Raw genomic sequence first — 19,492 nt, 5'->3', positions numbered from 1 at the left:
TAATTTAACTAGTGTGTAATTTACAACTCTAGAGTGGGTGTTTATAAAGGAAATTCTCGAGGCTGATAAGGCGTTGGTTCTTTACTTCGAAAGACCGAAAAACATTCACGTTCAACAGAATTGAATTTATAAGTTTTTTGCTTCGTTCAAGATACAACACAATTGTGGAATTTCATAACACGTGAAATTCAATTTAGAATCGTGTTGAAATGTTTGGAACGCATTCAAGTGTTGTGCAGAATGAAATTCTTCGAGTGCTTCGAAGGCACAGAGTGCCATGGTAAAATGTTCTTCATCTGTATCGAAATGGAAAACACTTTTTTCGCGGATGTTACCTGGGCCTACTTTGTTCAACCTGTTGTTAAAATTGGTGAAAACTGCAAATTGTGTGACGCATTTTCAATTCATTTAGCTATTCAATGTTCGCCCGTCAACGACTCTGTGGGAGGACGTAAAATGTGTGGTGTTATCAATGATCACAGAGCAAGTGAATCGCTTTGAGCCGCGCCGATAAAGGCATGCAAATTTATGCGAATGGAAATTTATGGACGCGCTCAGCGAGAAAGTCAAAAGCCCACGAAACAGTTCCTGTTTCCGGCAGCCCAAGCCCAGTCGAGATCAAGCCAGTATGTAGACGGAAGTTTGGAAAAATGGGGAGGTGGGTTCACTGGTTTCGGAATGGCGTTGGCATCATCACACCGTTCGGGAATTATCCTTCGGGCAAAACGGATTCCAACCACCCGCGAGTGTTTCGAAAAACCTCGCGAATGAAGCGGGAATCTTCTGAAGTAGTGAAAGTGCTCAACCTTCAAACAACTGCGGGCAGCACTAGACACTAGAGGAAAACTGTTTTTGCACACTCCCCGAGGTCATAAATCAGCATACGGAAAATCGTGGAAACACCCACTTTTGAGTGAGTTCGCGGAAAATTCATGGTGTGATGGTGTGCCAGTCCAGCGCGAGAATCGCTAACGACCGACCAAAAAAGAAACGGTCGTGGTGATGGATAAATACTTGGTACAACGCTTGGATCCTGAAAGCGATACCATCACGATGACTCTGGCTTCGATCATCAGGGTGATGCTGATGATGTTGGCGATGACGATGGAAAAAGCTTATATATCTTGGGTGTGGTTTAATTTGCCACCAATTTGCATACTACAACACACTGCACTGGTAGAACAAATTCGTTCTTTTTTACTGCAAACTTACTGTTTGATGTAATCGGAATCTATCGGAGGTTTAAATTTGTCAAATTCTATGAGGTTATCTGATTTTTTTTTCAAACAGAAACGATTATCTGATAAAACTTAAAAAATACCGAATTTTAAATTTTTTCTCAAAAAATTCGTCCAACAATTTCACAATGTCTGGGTTGTTTCAAATCAACGTCCGATCCTTTCCAAGTATTTGGGTGACTATATTCCTCACACTTTCGAGTCTTATCAGCTCGTTAGAGAGAGCTTCCCCATCCACACTAACTTCCACACCAATTTTAAACCCGGATTTATCCAGGGTGTCGGTGGTAAGGGAGACCCTGTAATTTAGACACCACCAGGGAGTAGAATCCCATTGTTATGGTTCCTCGTTCGCCTTACACAGGATAAACGGAACTCTAAAAAGCGTAGAAACCGCGGCAGAAAAACGGTTGTAGCACCTCCAGAAAGTGGAAGCTCGTTGCCCCGGCCATCATCATCATCATTTGCGAAGGTGTGGGTATTTTCCGTCCCGGACCAAACATGAACATCGCCTCACCATGTTCCTACTGGCTGGCTGACGGAAAAGCTACATCGTCATACCATCCTTGTTGAAGAGTTCTGAACACACCGGTGAAGCTATCCTCCAAATGAACCGAAACCATGTCGGAAATGGGGAGGACGACGGCTGTTTGGAGCTTGTTTGAATTTTAAACAGGTACTCCCACACAAAAACATACCGCCCCGTTATGGGTTATGTGTGGTAGTAGCGCTGATTGTGGCAAAGTAACCGAAAAAAAGGAGAACGACTACCTTCAGCTCCATCAGTCTAGGTCGGCTAGCAAGCAAGACAAGCGAGTGATTTGGGACTGATGTAACCCCGAAGAACATGGACCAACACGCCGGTTTGGGGTGGACTTGGTCTTTTGAAGCGCATCCGCTTACTTGGATGGAGAACGAATGGACGAACACATCGTTATCGATATGGATTCCCCACCTGCTACGCAACAACAATCTGTACCAACGTACGAAACTTACTTGTAACGGTGATGGAATCATAGCAACATGGTTTTGTAACAACCGTTTACCTAAAACGAGCGTACTTTACCAAAAGGGTGTATGCCGTGAAATAACTTGAATTTTACTTCTCTCTGAAGGAAGTGAAACTTGGCACGTTTATTTTCCGGATTCAAACCTTTTGTGAAATTATGCGTGCATGAATAAAGCTTTGCTAATCGAGTAAGTAATACCTAGAAGTAATTTTCATTGAATAAGAAGTAGTGAGAGAGAATCCTAGCAGGTGGTGTTTTTCCTTTATGTAAGGAACTATCAGATGTGACTCGAAATAGTTTATTTTCCTACTGCCGCATGCTGATTGCAGTTTGTGGATATTTTTATTGAATTTGATTGTTGCAATAATACGCATTATCTCTGCATTATCTTATTATTTTTTTTTGTAAATATCAAAGCCATTTAAATGTTCCTTAGGGTCCATTTAAAATCGTTATGTCCCGATATAGAACTTTTGCTCGAACTGTTTGTTGAACTACCAGAAGACACTTGTTTCAAATTTCAGCTCATTTTGTCTGCTTTGAAGGTTTGTTTGATGAGACTCAAATTTAGTTTCCTTATCTCCACGTAACTTTAACCGAGCCTTTTGAAGGCCGTGACTAGAGAAGATACTAAAACAAAAAAAAATCAGCCATTATAACTAGAGAAAAGTCGGGTAAGCCGGACACAGCGGGTAAACGGACACTTTCAATATTTCAAAAACTACAATGACAGCGTGTGAAAAACGGGATTCCGGAAACCACACTGTTTCGCGACTGGACTCGGACCAGTTGATTCCATTTTGGATTAATAATAATAATTTCATATGCTTAATAAACAAAACAAAGTGCTTCTATATCGATATTTTCCAGCAAAATCTACTTTTTTTTACAAAGTTTCCGTTTTACCCAACCATTTTAAGACGGTGTATTTTGCAAACATGCTTTAGATTGCTATAAAAACAATGCATATAGATGACGAAAATTTACTAATGCCAAAGGTTAATGTGATAGCAAACAACCTAATCTGCCCAGCTACACAAGACTGTAACGGTGTTCGTTTTACCTGAATATCCCCTATTAACAATCCTATATAGAGATGTGATCATAATAGCAGAAGAAAAGAAGTCGTAAAATTTGATTTGCGTGAATCACACAAAAGCTAACGAAACTTTTTTTTGTCTGTGCCAAGTATTGTTCCGAAAGACATAATTTTGATCGAAATTTTATTTAAAATTGTAGAGTTGATAAAATCGCAAACAAGCTCATGTGTTCAAAAGAAACAAAATTACTGTTACTAATTTCCGCTTCCTCGTTCAAATAAGCCCGAACTGGGAATTATCGTTTCACGCTGATTTAATTAAACAAACAAACTGACATTTGGTTAAGAAATATGAGATTTCACCAATTTTCGTATAATTTGATGAACAAACGTTCAGAAATGATTGTTTGACATATTTACTTCCCTTCTACCCTTAATATCTTTTTGTTATTGCTCGTACCATCTTATGATTTTTTTCGGAGTTTCAATTATTAATTTTGTTCGGTGATGTTTAAGAAAAATTTCTCTAGTTTGACGATTCAGTTTACTTTAATTCTACCATCCTCAAAAAAAAGTTATTAAACTTCAATTTCCCAACATTTTGCAAAAAGTTCAGAAAAAGCTTGTTTGGACTGGGAAATTTTGGAGTAAATGAGACCTAAAGTGTGTGATTTTTTCCACCACACGCATAGGAAAATGGTGTTATGGCCGTGTTAACCTCAATTCCCCTAAATGTTTTTAAATATTTCAAAAAAGGAATTCTCGGACATTAAAATTTTAAATCAAATGGCTTATCTACTGTGATTTTTTCTGAGGAATCAAATAAAGGATATTTGAGTCACCAAACGCTTCGGAAAATGGAGTTATGGCTGATTTTACTCTCGATTGCCCTATATTTTTCAATTAATTATGAAAATTGTAAGTTCGGAATTGAAAATATTGAACCAAACGACTCTTATCTTTTGTGATTTTTTTTCGAGAAATAGAATTCAGGTTATTTGAGCCACCGCACGCATCAGAAAACGGAATTATGCTTTTTTTCCTCATAATTCCACTACATTTTTTCAATTAATTCAGAAAAAGTATGTTCAGACATGAAAATTTCGAATCAAATAAGACCTTCCTTGTGTGGTTTTTTCCTAGGAATAAAATGAAGGCTTTTTGAGTCACCGCACACATTGGAAAATGGAGTTATGGCTGTTTTTACCCTCAATTCTCCTAAATTCGGACTTGAAAATTTTAAACCAAGTGGAACTTATCTTGAGTGATGTTTTCTTACGTATCGAATTCGGCCAATCTGAGCCACCGTACACTTCGAAAGACGGAGTTATGGTTGTTTTTACCCTCAATTCCCCTACGTTTGTTCAAAAAGTTAAGCCATAACTCCATTTTCCAAAGCGTGTGGTGGCTCATTCGATACCTCGGAAAAAAAAAATCAAAAGATAGGTTTCGTTTGGTTTAAAATATTCCAGTCTTAAGAAGCTTTTTCTAAACTGTTTGAACAATGTTGGAAAATTGAGGGTAAAGCAGCCATTACATCATTTTACGATGCGTGTGGTTAATTCAATTGCTCGGAAAAATTCGTTTAAAATTTTCAAAACCCGACAATAATGTTTTCTAAATTAATTGAAAAATGTAGTAGAATTAAAGGGAAAAAAACATAACTCCATTTTCCGAAGCGTGTGGTCGCTCAAACAGCTTTCATTTCATCCCTCTCTGTAGTTCATTCGATACATCGGATAAAAATCACACAAGATAAGACACGTTTGGTTCAAAAATTTTAAATTCGAGCATGATTTTTTCTGAATTGATTGGAAAATGTAGGGGAACTTAGGGTAAAATCAGCCATAACTCCATTTTCCTCCATTCCTCGAACAGAAAAACTACACAAGATTTGTCGCACTTGGTTTAAAATTTTCAATTCGGAACAGTTTTTTTTTTTGAATATCTATATAAGGCTATGATCATTTTGAATCCGGGCAGTTACAAACGTGTGTATTTTAAAAAACTATTCATTTGATCGAAAAACTTTCTATGGATGAAATGAAGGGGTTAATATGACATTTGATGTAAAAATATAAAAAAAATTATCAATGATTTTCAGAAATACTCTAACTTTTTCACAAAATCTATTTTTATTTTTATCTTTGCACACTTTTTTCAGTCATGTATTGATTTATTTTTTTTACCACAGAAGCAAAACCTTTGCAAAATCATGATATTTTACACAAACTCACCTGGAAAAAGCAATTGGAATCTGGTTGGAACCTTTTCATGAGTAGGCATCTCGAAGAATTTGATCTCTGAAATCCGGTTTTAACATAATTTTTTTTGTCCATCAGAACACATCTGTCATATTGCGTAAAAACCGGATGCACAGATTGCGATATTTGGATCTGATCATTATTAGTTATTTACTTGGTTTCTATTCGTCAGGCAACACTTTTTGCCTGCCGGAAATGGATTTTTTGCATTATTTAAGGAGTCTGCATTCAGTTATCTCCAATTACCATAGACTTTCTACCATATTTAAGATCAAAAGTTGCACTCCGATGGTTGGTTTGAACTTCGTGTGGCTCCTAGAGTGGCTCCTTATCCCTTCTTAACCATTTGGTACAAAAAAAATATCAGAAAATATCAACAGTTCATGAGCTTTCAAGTCAACAATGAAGAATTTTCTAGGTGCAAAATGCGTAAAAGGAGCAAATTTGTGCAAAATTATTTTTACCATGTCTATTTGCATCGTAAATATCTCAAACACACGTTAACTTAAAAATCTATCAAATATAGACAGGATAGTTCTTTTCATAACCAACGCAACGCTACTAAAGTTTTGCATATCCAAGCTCTATGAACGTAGCTATCATCGAAATAAAGTGCCCGGATACTAAATTATCATAGCCTTATTTTAAAAAATGCAGGGGAATCTCCATATCTCCATTTTCCGATGCGTGCAGTGGCTCAAATAGCCTTCCTTCGATTTTTCGGGAAGAAAACTCACTAGATAAGTCCCTTTTTGATCAAAATTTTTCAAGTCCGAACACTTTTTTTTTCATTGAAAAATATTGAGGAATTGAGGCCATAACTCTATTTTTCGAAACGTGCGGTGGCTTCATTTGATTCCTTGGAAAAACACCAATCAAGATAAGTCCTATTAAGTTTCAAATTTTCAAGTCTGAACATGCTTTTTCTGATCTATTTGAAAAAATGTAGTAGGGAAATTGAAGGTAAAACAGCCATCAATCCATTTTCCGATGCGTGCAGTGGCTCAAATAGCCTTCATTCGATTCCTCAAAAAAAAAATCATACAAGATAGGTCTCATTTGGTTCGAAATTTTCAAGTCCGAACTCATTTTGTTTGTAATAAATAGAAAAATATAGGGAAATCGCAGGGTAAAATCAGCCATAACCTTATTTTCCAAAAGGTGTGGTGGCTCAAACAGTTTTCAATCGATTCCTCGTAAAAAATCACACAAGAGTTTAATTTTTTTTTCAAAATTTTTAAGTCTAAATTAGATTTTTCTGGATTGTTTACAAAATACAGAGGAAGAAAGGGTTAAAAAAGGACTATATCTCCGTTTGTAAATTTGTGCGGCGTCTAAAACTAAGTCCAATCAATTTTCCGGATATTTTGACTAACTTTTCATAGATTTGGTTCACGTAGAAAGGAAGATATTGAATTGCTTTGCGGTTTAAATACTTTCTTCCCCATTGTGCAATGATGTAAAATTTTCATACTTACAAACTTGAGCTCCATTGAGCAACCCCTTATAGTTAAGTTCAAATAATCTAAAAATTGGCATGAAACTTTCTGGCGGGCAAGGAACGATTTCAGCTTCTAAGGATTTGATTCCGGAACACTCCCCCTTTTTTAGACCACACTAGTGAACACCCATTACTATAAAATTATTGGTTTCTTGCGGTCGAGAATGTTCCATTAATATATTTTTAAAGTAAGATAAATCATGTATTTGATATATTATCCGCATTACTAAAGTCTGTTAACACTTAGTCAGTTAGTTCGGTAAATAAACAATAAAAAAAAATATCATTATTTGAGTGTCCCATATGTTAAGGTTGCCAGATTTTTTTCAGCACATATCCGAGCCGGACAAATCCTGCCAATTTTATATAAAAACCTGACAAGAACCGGACATTCGATACTTTACGATAAAAAATCTGGAAAATATCAAGGCAAATTTTGTCAAAATCCAAAAATTACTCAACAAAAAAAAATTGAAAAAAAAAGTTTTCATCAAAACTTATTGACAGATTTCAAATCGTATTTTAGGCCTCCAAAAAACCTTTGACGATACTTTTTGTAAAACTTGCCCAAAAAATTTCGTTTTGAAAGCATAAATAAAAAAAATTTCTAAAAAATTTGTTTTTTTTGTTTGATTTGCCAAATAAAGCGAATAAATCCGGGAAAAATCCGGACATTTTTCAATAAAATCCGGGCAAACGGACCGGGTCAGAATGTTCCCAAATTTTGTTTTAAATATCCGTGCAAACCCGGATAAAACCGGACAATCTGGCAACCTTATATCTAATATTTGGTTGTACACTTCAGCTATTTCCACACATGCATGTGGTTCAGTAATGTTATAATTTTTTTTAATCGTAAACTTCTATTTAAGGCAGTCATCAGCAACTAGGTAATGATGTATTCAAATTTCTTATAAAAGTCTTGTGGTGTTTTGTTGTAATACAAGCATTGCCAAGAAAATGATGCTTTTTTACATGACTGATTTTCTGTTGTGTATATTTCTCTTAAGAAATGTATAACCATTTTTATATTTTTCTTTATTTGTGATGCAACTTTGAGTTTAAAGCCCGTTGATTGCATCTTTTGATTAATGGCTTCCAAAATGCTATCAAACAACAATTTCCTAGGAATCTAGTTTGAACTAGATCGACTTGAGACGGTACCGTCAATCTGAACTATTTATCCTCCCGAATGTCCAACAGTATCAATTATTGGAATCTTATCTAAGCCCGGGTAAGGACTTTGAAAAATACTCTCCCATAGTCATAAATCACCTAGTAACAAAACAAATAAAATAAATAGCTCAATTGCCATTCGGTGCCGTTCGCCTGTTGTATGGCCCATTAGAAAATTGCACTCAAACGAACCTTTTCTCGTCCGAAATTGTCCCGGACACCCTCTTCCTATCCGTTACTTGCTCCGGAGAGTCGAGGGAAGGAAAGTGGAAAAATTACCCTGGCCACATTTCGTCAACCATCCCAAATTGATAGCAGCAAACTCCCAACCCTTCGGGAAAGATTTTGGTAATTTCGGTACCAAGCCAAGGGGTGAAGGATGCTCCGTGGCTCATTGTCCTCAATTTTATTGCTCTTGTGTCATTTTTTTGGCCCTTTTCAACCTAGTTCCATAGTCGACGATGAGATGTTTGGACATTTGGCTTTCTTTCCATTTTTGGGAAAAGAGTGCCATCCCAAGTCATTTTCGCCACGTGACTCATCCACGTGTGTGTGTTCCGGGCAGCGACATCTCAATTGCACCGCTGCAGCCGATGCTGGCAAACCAAAGCTAACTAAACGTCGCGACGTGTGCCGCGTGCTATTGGTTTTGGCGATTCGTAATGGATAGTCCTTTGTTATGATTATTAGTTCCACAAGTAGGAAAGACCAGTACCGGATTCTTCTGAGGTTGTCAATCGGCGACGTTCTCGATTTTGACCGGGGAACAATCGCTTCAATTATGACAAATTAAATCTATTCTCGTGCGCAAAATTGTCACATGATTCGATTCCCCGAGCCGTGCGGCGGATGTGCTCTCGATATCGGAATAAATATTTGATACATGTCACGGTAGTTGGGAAACCGGGAACTGTCCGTACCCTTGACAATTTGTCAAAAGAAAGTAGGAAAGGGCCATTTGAAATTCAGTTACTTGAGCTTAATGGGATTAAAATTGCACTTGATAAGAAGGTTCTATTTTAAGAAAATCGATTTTTCTTACAATTTCTCATAACAAGAAAATGTAACTGCACTTAAAATTACTATAAGATCTACTGGTATGTCAGCATACCGAACTCTGAATTTCACTAACTTACCGGGTTGCTTTGGTTCTGTATCAACGGAGGTAAATTATCTTCAAGGTGGAGTAATGAGATTCAAGAATGAACTAAAATGCTAACGAAACAAAAACGAAGCCTCCCTTACAAAATTATTGAAAACCCATTCCGGTTCGGGCCAACACTTTAAACGTGACAAATGCATGTAGGCTTTCAGTTTCGTACAAGACGGTATGCACATGTTTCGTTCTATAATTGCTGAATCGATTAAAAATTTATTGATGCGTTAAAAGTTTACATCTTTACTGCCACCGAACAAGACAATTACGCATGAAGATCGGTTGCCATGGGTCCGGTTGCTCGCACGCAAGCTGCCGGTTTCACAGATATGGAAATGCAATTCCTCCCGACCAAACCACCTGATGTCTTCGAAGAACACGAAGAACGGAATTGAGTTGCTTTTGAAAATTTGTACATTAAATTATACTTTCATTATTATTATCATATGTAAGGTATTTTTGTATGCTCCTCGAGCTAGCTCCATTAGTACTTTTGCGGTGTGGCACTGGCGAGAAAGGAATTTGTCGAGTTCATTAACATCACTTGTCACGTCATAAATACGCATTTGGAGGATGATCTGGAAACAAATACTAGGAACACAACCACGATTGGCAGTTCTTATTGTTTCCACTTATAAACTAAAAATTCAAGTCGCAATTTAGATCGCAATTGTTGGCTAAAGATGAGTTTAAATTGTATCAGTGAACAGTGAAGTAACTCTTTAAATTTTGCCAAGGAGCTCATCGAGACTTTAGGTTAACAACTGATAAAGAAATTTTAGATTATTTCATCCTGTTCTAGGTTTTAGGAACAAAGTTGATTTAAGATTTAAGAACAAAGTTGATTCAAGGGGTCCAAGAGAAATCGATGAAAATGACATTTAAACTTTAATGCCAAATGACTTCAAAATGCATAAAACGTTGGAATCTGGTGGTATCTATTTTTTTTTTTGCTAATTCGGTCAAAAAATTCAGCTGAAAATTGCATTTCTGGGGCTTCAGTACATCAGAAATTGGACGCAAACATAATTTAAAACTAAAATTGGATTTAAATTTCAATTTTTTAGACAAATTACAGCTTATAAATAAAATGACAAAAATGTCCAATGCCTAATGTTTGTGGAAAAGTTTGAAATTTGTCTTAAATTGAATTCTTATTCCATTAGTTTGGTTTTAAATTATTGTTAGTACCACCCTTCTGAAAAAAATGACTTTAAAGCAAGGTTGCCAAAATCACAAAAAAATGTAAATTATCACAGAATTTTGAGCGAAATTTCGTCCCAGAATCTGTGTCACAGATCACAGAATTTTTAAAACTTTCATGGAATTCACAGATTTTCTTAATTTCGTGATGATTCCATTAATTATAAATGTTTATGTCTCATTCGACTTTTTCATGAAAATATGAAAACAAGGTATTTTTTTTAGATTTTATCTTTGACACTTTACCAGCATTATGGCATTCGTGTCTACAAACAAGGTAATGTAAATTGCTTTTTGTCTATTAAAACTGTAAGTACTTTCCAATTTGTTGATTTTTACATGATTTCTGAGTGAACTTCATAGAAATAGCGTCACAGAAAACCATCACAAAATTTAGGCTCAAATCACATAATTTGAGATTTTTTTTTGTCAAAAATACAAAATTCTTTCGATAACCTTGCCCCATAGTGGTAAAAAATGTAAAAAACGCGATCATTGCTTATAACTTTTTTGTTTTACATTTTATCTTCAAGGTGTTTTCAAAGAAATTTTACAGTAAAATGAGCTCTAAATCAAATCTTTTTACAATCTTTGGCAAAATTGTTTGAAATACTATTTAATGAAACTTTTTCTTGGATACTGAGTTTCTTAAACCTTCATTTTCCGAGTAACAGTGAAAAATATGAAATAATCTTTCATAATCAGTTTTTATATCATAACTTTTTTCTGGTAGTTTTTTAACTTTCAAAATATTCTACAAAGTTGTTTAAATTAATAAAATACATATAAATACAAACATTTAAAGCAATTAAAATACACTGCTGGCCAAAAGTTTGGGATCACCCGTTAAAAAACATGCACATTTTGATCGTTCATATCTCAGCCGTCTTAGGACATATTGCAAATCTTCTAATCTCATTTGAAAGATAATGAGCAATAGCTATTTCGGAGGTATTTTGCCTAGAAATAATATTTTAGTTTAGCACCTTAAACTTAACCTAAAGTTAGAACATTTTCAAAAAATCGCTCTCAATATTCAAAGCCGATCATCTCGAGATAGGGTGGACCATATTTCAAAATTTGAGTTGGATTAGAATCCTTTTTCTATACTTCTCAAAACACAATCAACAAATTTTTGTGTAAAAATTTAAGAATGTACCTTTAATTAATAAAATAGACACTTAAATTATCGTCCAAAAGTTTGGGATCACTCCTCAGTATGGATCATTTTTTTAAAAACATGCAAATTTATCTCATTCATATCTTTCTCATCTAACATCGTATTGCAGATCTAAAGGGTTCATTTGAAAGCTTAGGAATTGTTGTTTTTTCGTGAATTCAGACAAAAATTATATTTTGAATCGATAACCATTAAAAGTTTACCTGAAATTAATTGTTTTTTGAAAATCCTGATGATTCTGAATTTTTTATGGTTATCGATTTAAAATATCATTTTTGAATGAATTTACGTAAAAACAACAATTCCTAAGCTTTCAAATGAACCCTTTAGATCTGCAATACGATGTTAGATGAGAAAGATATGAATGAGATAAATTTGCATGTTTTTAAAAGAATGATCCCAAACTTTTGGCCGTTATACCATACTGAGGGGTGATCCCAAACTTTTGGACGATAACTCAAGTGTCTATTTTATTTATTAAAAAAACATTCTTAAATTTTTGCACAAAATTTTTTGATTGTGTTTTAAGAAGTATAGAATAAGGATTCTAATCCAACTCAAATTTTGAAATTTGGTCCACCCTATCCCGAGATGATCGGCTTTGAATATTGAGAGCGATGTTTTGAAATGTTCTAACTTTAGGTTAAGTTTTAGGTGCAAAACTAAAACATTGTTTCTGGCAAAATACCTCCGAAATAGCTATTGCTCATTATCTTTCAAATGAGATCAGAAGATTTGCAATATGTTTTAAAACGGCTGAGATATGAATTATCAAAATTTGCATGTTTTTTAGCGGATGATCCCAAACTTTTGGCCGGCAGTGTATAACCTTAATAGTTATATTGAGAAAATGCCTTTTAACAGTGCTATTTCAGCTCAGTTTCATAGAAGAACTTAAAGAAAAAAAAACAGTTGAGCTTATTTTTGTATGGACAGAAAGTAGAGCTTTTCTCGATTCATTTCCACTTAAAATTTAAATATTTGGTCGGTGACTCCCGATACAAATATTTTTTTGGTTAAACTTCTATGTGAAATCTTTAAAAAAAATATATCGATATATTTTAGGTAAGTGTTTTGTTTATTTCGAAGGTGCTAATTCAAAGAATTTTAACTTTCAATACTATTAAATTTAACTAGTTGACCCAACAATCTCATCAAAAGTTATAAAATTTGTTCGAATTATTTTAAACTAATTACATGAAAAAAAAAACGCATTAAAAAAGTGAAATTGCTTTAAAATATCCTCTAATTTTTATATTTGACAATCGTCTGGCAGATCCTGTCATCAGTCTGGGAGGGTTAAGAATCTGAAATAATAAACATTATTTGGAATTAAATAAATCCATTTATGAATTCATACGAATCCATTATCTTTATAATATTTAAGTGTGAAAACATTTGAAGGAATTTTAAATAAACAAGCTCAATGATCATGAAAATCACTCAATTCTTGGAACCGCTTATCGTGATTCGAAAAGATAATCTAAAGTTAAGCTTTGTGAATATTAAGAAAATTAATATTTAAAAGTAAACGACCTGTTAAAAACAGTGATGAGCTGATGAGAAATCAGTTTGTAAACTTCTCCTGAGCAAAATGTCTTAAAATACCATTCGCACTTCAGACTAAATGCAAGTCCCTACCTGGAGGAGGAAGACTGAAATTTGCTGTATCGTTTTCTGTATCGTTTTTTTACTGTTCGACAAAAAGACAGTAATTGTTGAAAAGATTTGTAATCGTTCAAATTTTAACTTTAGATTATAAGTTTCGTGTAGCGAATCATGTAACTCAGTTGTTTAGGTGCTAAATTTAGATTTAGCTATATTTTAGAACAACCATTAATCAAACCATTTTTATTTATCAGCTTCAAAACTTTGACGAAATTTGAGCGACTCAATACGCCTGATCATGCAAGAATTCGCCAGAGCAAAACAAAACCTAATTAAATCATTGTTTTATGCAAAACAAGTGCTTTTCAGCACCAAACAATATTTATAAAAAATCACTAAATAAGAAAGTAAAATTTTGAACCTTCGCACTGGTCGGTAGATTGATGAAAGAAATTTGACGTTTGACAGATTTTTTTTCTTTTTTTATTCAGTCTTCCTCCCCCAGGTCCCTACAGCCGATCGAACTAGATTAAATTTTCAATGTTCTACCTTTTTTGAGCCAATGATTGTAATAATTTTGTAGTGTTTTATAAAACGTTTAGTTTTTTTATATCATTTTTTTTAACTTCGCAGTACACTGCGACTCTTCAATTTTATTCAAAAAATCTGAGCGTCCACAGGTTTCAGTCCATTTTAGTAAATAACCTCTTGATTTTGAATTGAATTTTACAGTTATTAGGAAGTTTTTTTTTATGTTGACTGTTGTCTAAAACCGTTGATAAATTTGAAATTATGAAGAATGCGTATCTAGCATTTTGTCGATCTTAAATTAAAAAATATCAACAGTTTTGTTGATCTAATAAAAAATTGAATTGCAAATAATCGATGCGAGCTAGCTTGGAGCGCGTGAAATTTATCATGTTTTGTATTTCCTACTTATTTTGTACTTCGAAAAGACTATAAAAATTCATATTAATTAAAATTTAAAAATGCATTCATCTAGACTGAAACTGCCGATGAAATCAAAATTCTTCCCTAAAAAGTTTTAGTTTTTCATAGTTTTTATGATTATTATTTTCCAAACATCAACAGTACTACAATTTTTACGCAAAACGATGTTCGAATGATTGATAGCAAATTTTTTCACCTTCAATATGAGACAAAGAGATTTGAAATTGATGTTATGAATCCGAAGAATCCGAAGATTCAAGTGCGAGTACTTTTACTTTCAACTATATTTTATATTTTGAACTGAATTAGAAAACTGTTCTGCTGTGATTTGTTTAAATTTAATCTACGGTAGACACAATTCAAGAATGCTATAAACGAGTGGTGTCATTACAAAATTTAAAATTTACTGAAGTGCGTATTCATAAGCACCTGAGCATAAGAGTATTGTGATATTATTTTAAAGCACAATATTTGTAATATTTCCGAACCAATCAAAGAATGTTTGATGATTTTCCAAACATACACTATGAATATAAATTCATGTTACATATGGACAACACCAATTAGGGTAGATGCACTAATTATTGAACAGGTATCAGAAATTGAACACTAGTAAAACATAAACCAATAAAAATAAGTATATACAATAAAAAAAAACAAACAAAAATCGTTGTGCCTCAGAGCCACAATCTGAGAAACCTAAATATTTGTTCAAATTTTGATATGATTTTTGACTTGATGAAGAAAACAGCCCTTTTTTGATTAGGAGAAAAATTGGATAAAAGACAAACAGAACTCTGTTTAATATTTGAATCATCGTGTTGAATTATTGGGACAAAAACAATTTCTAATAAAAAGCCTTAAACGAAGGTTTTAAAACATATTTCCACCAAAAACCCAGATCGATCTAACGCTATAATTAGAGCAACTTCACACTAACTTCACACTATCAAAATTTCATCGAATAAACCTTTTTTTTGTGTACCACAAATTCGCTGAATCCTAAAGATGGTGATTGAACACCTATAACAAGGATATTCCAAATAATGAAATAAAGTTTTTCAGAAAATCTAAATCACTTATCTTTCCAAGCATTGTGATTTTTTATGTTCAAGATAATAACAATTTTAATAAAAAATGTATTCCATTGCACTGGAATAATTTTACAGATGAAAATATGGACAACGAATCATCAAAAAACCGAAGTGTATGGGGACTCACCGACCAAATATTTAAATTTCACCGAAATATGACTTAGAAAAGGCTATATATTCCATTTCTGAAAAAAAATGAGCTACTGTTTTTTTTTCTTTCAACATCTTCTATACACACCGCGGGGGATTTATAAAAAAAAATCTTTACAATTTTTTATAGAGCTCATTTTACTGTAAAGCTTCATAAAGACAAAATAATAATTTTTTTTTGTTTCGATTATAGTCGTTTTACCATCTTTATGGCATTCGCGACTTTATCAACGTTGCAGTTGGCGGATCGTTATTGAAAAACTTTTCCGGTACAACTGTGTTCGATGTTTACTCTTGGGCTCGAACTCACGGACATCGGCTCAGGAGACAACAGACTTGCCAACTGAGCTATATCACAAGCCTACAAAATAAAATGTTAAGCAAAAAATATAAGCAAAGATCATATTTATTACATTTTTTACCGCTGTGCACCCTAGTAATAAATTATGTATAAAATAATTTTTAAATATTGATTTTCGAGGGTTAAAAAATGATAACTCTTTGAGGTAGCTCCTAATCCAACCCAATTGAGTTGAGATTTTTTACAGGTTTTCTTTTGAGCCAATCTACAATATGACAATAGTTGGTTTTCAAAATTCGGCATGATCCTTTTTGCTTTAACCCTGATGATCATGCCATCGTTACAAATTTTTGGTACATTTGCCTCATTATTTTGTCGTACAAAATTAGTTTCAGTAACCTGTAATGAATAAAAGATTTAGCGACTAAAAACTACGGAATCCTACCTGATGCCATAGTAAGTTATTAAAAAGGAGATACAACATTAATTTGTGGCGACTTCAGATTCAACATTTTGGACAAATTTGAGCTTTTAAGGGTGAGAACTGATGTCCGAACATTAAGCGTTCCTATTATGAATTATTACCGAAAGGCACATGGAACTTAAGTGGGTTCCGAAATTCGATACATTCGCAGTTTCATTCTACAGCTCAGATCAAAATTATCAATACAATCAGAGGCACTCGAAGAAGTGTCCGGAGGCTGATTGTGTCTCGAGGGGCAACACCCGGACCAAGCCCCGGTATTTACTTTAATTTCGGTCCTGATTTTCATGCCCGCTGCCAGCCAGAAGGGATCCATCCACATGAATCACACCACTCGCTCGCTGTTGTTGATAATTGAAATCCTGTTAAGTGCAGTTATACATCAGGATCAGATTACTTGTGCGAAAGTGCGTACCGTTTGGGCTTTAATTGATTTGACCTTCCGTTTGTGTGGGCCTGTCTCTCCAGGATGGGATGGGACGGGATGATATGCTCTAGGCGTAATTCTTTGTACAAATATTCTTCCTTACCCTCGGCGGCTGCGGCCGAATGTGGCTGTCGAACCCCGGGAGCCTCCGCCGCAGATTCCCTATAAACCTAAGAGCTGCATCATGTTCTAGCAAAACCCATCAGTCAGCGGCAGCAACAAATAATCAGAGCAACATCGCAGTAGCCTGAGAGCAAACATAAATCCCACGTACAAACAACGACGCAGCAATCGCAATAACATATTCTCCCCCTGTAGCGAAACATGGCCAACCAGGACCGGAATCGGATCGGATCGGTTCTGTTTTTTCCGTATTCCTACCCATGCAGATGCCAGATGGGGTGTACTTTTCCGATTTCCTAATGTCATTCACATTGACTCGAGCGAACGAACAACAGCCTGCTGCTGTCTATTATTGTTATCATGATCCTATTTTCGGTGTTTGTTTGGTATCACTTTAACCGAGATTACATCCTTTAAAGCCTAGATAATGTCGGCTGATTGCGGGGGAGAAACAGGCCGCAGAAATAACATTTGCTTAATCGAAGATTAAAATATCGTCGCTCATTTCGTGTCGTCTTGGCCGGAGGTCGTCCGGTTTTGACTGTTCCTCCTACTGTTCGGATTCAATCCTGTCACGTCCGTGTAAAAACCAACGTGTTTAGCTCACGGGGTTGACATTGACAAATCAATCCGAACAAATTGAGTTTGATGCCTCTGTTTGAGCACAATTAAGACGCCGGGGCTCATGGAATTTAAGTTTACGGAAGGTTTGTATCGAGGAAGAAAAAATAGCCAGAACCCGATCCGTTCCGGTGATTTTTGATGCTGCTGGTGCTCCACCGCTTCTTCCACTCAATCAATCTCGGACAAATCCCCGATTGATAGACCATCCGCCTCCCGGTCCAGGCTAGTTCAGGTCCAGAAGAGTGAACGGAGTTAATATAAATACTTCGATATCAATTATCAGATCCTTCCTAATCCTATTTACCACGATACAGTTGCTGACCCTCTCCTTTGGTGAGCTACCTGCTTCTTCAAGAAACAACCGATTACAACCCCGAAACATCGGACCCCCTTACTTTACTTCCTGACTGTTCTGGAACAAGAGGATAGAAGGAAAAAAAACCGGCCAAGAAACCCGGACAAAACTGTGTGGGCATCGAAATGGAAGAAAAGCAATCAATTCCAGCATCATTGATCGCCTTTTCTTAATCCTCCTTCTGCCAGCTTCACTCCCGGATTTTTTTTCGGAACCAACTTTGACAATAGGCGAAACATTTAGAGTTTTGAAATGCTCTTCTTCGGAGCAGTTTGACGCAAGTTTTAGGAGGTGTCGAATCTCTCACGCGAGAAATTTATTCTAACCTGTCAATAAATTTAAATATCTTTAACACTTTTAAGTTATACACCTAACAATACCTCGTTTTCGTAAATCTCAATTTCACGCAATACGATAAATTTTATTTTTCTAGCAAAGTAAGCTTTAATAGTAACAAACAATATTTGATAATCGACACACCCTAATACTTTTCCAATTCATACATTAAAAAGTAGGTAACTCCAGAATGAAAAGTCACAAGTCCGATCGAACAACAGCAGAAGCGCCCCTGCCTCTGGGTCGTGTGGTGCTTCTTGGTCAGGGTGGAAAATCGAATCAACTTACCGGACGCATTGAATCGAACCCTGTTTTCCACCCCCGCTCGAGAAAGGCACCACCCAACCGGGCTGGATCGGATCCGGATAGGAACGAAAATTTCTTAGCAGCTTGTGCAACTTCTACGCAATTTGAAAGTGTCCCTTTTTTTCTTTTTTTCTTCGCTGACGGAGGTTACCTATTGAAAGTCCACTTTTGCGAAATGTAACGTCGCCGTGGGTTCCAAGTTGTTGTTGGGAATCGGAATATCTTCCGCTGTTTAGACGACCAACCATTTGCGAGAGATGTGGGAGATTGTATTATGTGCTCATTATACTTGTGTCGTTTTTGCTTTCCTCTGGAGATGTCCTACGACGAATGTAATCCAGATATGCCCGTTTCGAATGGCTGGGGCGTTGTTATTTGTGTTTCAAATTGGTCACATGTGGGCTGTTGTCCTTATCGAATTTTAATCTGCTTCGGATTGGGATATGGACGTGCATTGTGGGTGTATAACAGGTTCAGTCCTAGATGCGTTTGACTAGAGATGAACGCACATTTTTCTAGAAGATATCACAGAACTAAGTTATTCTTTTTGAACGGTTACCATGAGATACATGACAATTTAATGAAATTTTAGCACAAAAGAAGTCAACCTTACCAAATTTGTTGGACAAGAGGAAATTTTTTTCAAGGGATAATGTAAATATTTTTGCATAGTGCCACCGGACTATTAAAGATTTCCATATAAGCATACCTTCCAAAAAACGGACAAAAATATTACTGTTTTTTTTTTATTTGAAAATTATTTCTTATCATTATGATCCAAACAAGCAGTCTTCGAGCATTTTTCAACATGTTACGATCAATTAACAAACCAAAAAACTGAAAACGCTTTGAATTTCTTCGTCGCAGGCGTCGTAGCTCGTAATAGAATTTGTAAGCACATCCCTGAAATTAGGATTAAGTTTAATTTAGGCATGGAAATATGCAAACTAAAAAAAGATTGTGGGT

The 19,492-nt window shown here is 35.2% G+C and overlaps 1 protein-coding gene across 1 annotated transcript in view; it reads left to right on the top strand.

The window, feature by feature from the left end:
* LOC129742580 (optomotor-blind protein-like) overlaps positions 1–19,492 on the top strand; it is a 216,777-nt gene that overhangs the window by 179,301 nt on the left and 17,984 nt on the right. The window lies entirely within an intron of this gene.

Source organism: Uranotaenia lowii, chromosome 2 (genome assembly GCF_029784155.1).
Source record: "Uranotaenia lowii strain MFRU-FL chromosome 2, ASM2978415v1, whole genome shotgun sequence".
In the NCBI taxonomy this organism is placed as follows: Eukaryota; Metazoa; Arthropoda; class Insecta; order Diptera; family Culicidae; genus Uranotaenia; species Uranotaenia lowii.
This window is presented reverse-complemented; position numbering and strand designations above follow the sequence as displayed.